This window comes from Populus nigra, chromosome 2, assembly GCF_951802175.1.
Source record: "Populus nigra chromosome 2, ddPopNigr1.1, whole genome shotgun sequence".
Lineage (NCBI taxonomy): Eukaryota > Viridiplantae > Streptophyta > Magnoliopsida > Malpighiales > Salicaceae > Populus > Populus nigra.
Window position 1 is genome coordinate 11,515,893 of NC_084853.1, and position 2,500 is coordinate 11,518,392.

Here is a 2,500-nt window from a genome sequence, read left to right on the forward strand (position 1 = left end):
ATTTTCCACGCGGCAGCCCCTGTTTTCGTCAGCGTGCCCCCCTGACGAATTTTCCTGCCTGGCCCGGCCAGTCCAGCCCCTGTTCGTCGAAAAATCTGCGCTGCCGATTTTCCACGCGGCAGCCCCTCTTTTCGTCAGCGTGCCCCCCTGACGAATTTTCCTGCCTGGCCCGGCCGGTCCAGCATCCAGCCCCTGTTCGTCGAAAAATCTGCGCTGCCGATTTTCCACGCGGCAGCCCCTCTTTTCGTCAGCGTGCCCCCCTGACGAATTTTCCTGCCTGGCCCGGCCGGTCCAGCATCCAGCCCCTGTTCGTCGAAAAATCTGCGCTGCCGATTTTCCACGCGGCAGCCCCTGTTTTCCTCAGCGTGCCCCCCTGACGAATGTTCGTCGAAAAATCTGCGCTGCCGATTTTCCACGCGGCAGCCCCTGTTTTCCTCAGCGTGCCCCCCTGACGAATGTTCGTCGAAAAATCTGCGCTGCCGATTTTCCACGCGGCAGCCCCTCTTTTCGTCAGCGTGCCCCCCTGACGAATTTTCCTGCCTGGCCCGGCCGGTCCAGCATCCAGCCCCTGTTCGTCGAAAAATCTGCGCTGCCGATTTTCCACGCGGCAGCCCCTCTTTTCGTCAGCGTGCCCCCCTGACGAATGTTCGTCGAAAAATCTGCGCTGCCGATTTTCCACGCGGCAGCCCCTCTTTTCGTCAGCGTGCCCCCCTGACGAATTTTCCTGCCTGGCCCGGCCGGTCCAGCATCCAGCCCCTGTTCGTCGAAAAATCTGCGCTGCCGATTTTCACCGACGAGCCTACTTTCGTCAGCGTGTCCCCTTGACGAATTTCCCTGCCTGGCCTGGACAGTCCATCTTCCAGCCCATGTTCATCGAAAAATCTGCGCTGCCGATTTCCCCGACGAACCTGCAGCTGCACAAATCTGCGCTGCCGATTTCCCCCCCTGTCGGCATGGCTGCCGCTGCCCCGATGTCCAGACCAACAGTCTTTTTTGTCGACTTTGCCGATTTTGTCCGCGCTGCCGATTCCAACACTACCCCCTGCATCCAAACCAGCATTGTTTCGTCAGCTCTTCCCCTGACGATTTTAGCCCTGTAACAAACAGTAGGCCTCCAATCCCGCCAACGGGAGCCAAGTTGATAGGGAAGAGAATTGAATGACGCGCCTGGTCCTCGCACCCCGCCACCCGAGGGGCCTTTTTCCCGGCAGCCTCTGAAAAACTCTAGCTTTCACGGTCCTCGCCGCCCCTCACCACCATGGCAGGCCTCTAATCCCACCCATCAGCAGTTGTAGCCGATAGGGCAGTGATTTGAATGACGCGTCGCGGGCCGCCGGGTCATCTCACCCGGCCATTAATTGGAGCGTTTTTGGCTGGCCGAGGATGGGGGGATGGATCTCTTCTTCCGAAAAAGCAAACAGTACATCGGGAGTTATGTTGACGGGGCATGGAATTGAATGACCCGTCGCGGGCCGCCGGGTCATCTCACCCGGCCATCCCGGGGAGCGTTTTTCCCGGCAGCATCGGGGAAACTCTTGCTTTCACTGCCCGCTGCCCAAGTCCCCACTCGCATCGGCCCCCCGCGCCAACAAGCCAACGCTGCCGAATCGGCAGACACTGCTGCCGAGTCTGCCGACACTGCCCCGCGGGCTGCCACTGCCCCAGTGTCTAAACCAGCGGTCTTTCTCATCGAGCCTTGGACTATCCAGTCCGTCCTGACTCATCGCCAGCACCTGCTGCCGATTCTGCCGACTTTGCCGATTTTCTCGGCGCTGCCGATTCCAACACTGCGCCCACCGTGTCTGAACCAGCGCTGTTTCCTCAGCGTGTCCCCTCGACGAATTTTCCTGCCTGGCCTGGACAGTCCACCGTCCAGCCCGTGTTCGTCGAAAAATCTGCGCTGCCGATTCTGCCGACTTTGCCGATTTCGTCGGCGCTGCCGATTCCACCACTGCCCGCCGTGCCTGAACCAGCGCTGTTTCGTCAGCGTGTCCCCTCGACAAATTTTCCTGCCTGGCCTGGACAGTCCATCGTCCAGCCCATGTTCGTCGCAAAATCTGCGCTGCCGATTTTCCCCGACGAACCTGCAGCCGCACAAATCTGCGCTGCCGAATCTGCCGACACTGTCCCGCGGGCTGCCACTGCCCCAGTGTCTAAACCAGCAGTCTTTCTCGTCGAGCCTTGGACTATCCAGCCCGTCCAGACCCATCGCCAGCACCCGCTGCCGATTCTGCCGACTTTGCCGATTTCGTCGGCGCTGCCGATTCCAACACTGCCCGCCGTGCCTGAACCAGCGCTGTTTCGTCAGCGTGTCCCCTCGATGAATTTTCCTGCATGGCCCGGCCAGTCCAGCGTCCAGCCCATGTTCGTCGAAAAATCTGCGCTGCCGATTCTGCCGACTTTGCCGATTTCGTCGGCGCTGCCGATTCCAACACTGCCCCCCGTGCCTGAACCAGCGCTGTTTCGTCAGCGTGTCCCCTCGACAAATTTTCCTGCCTGG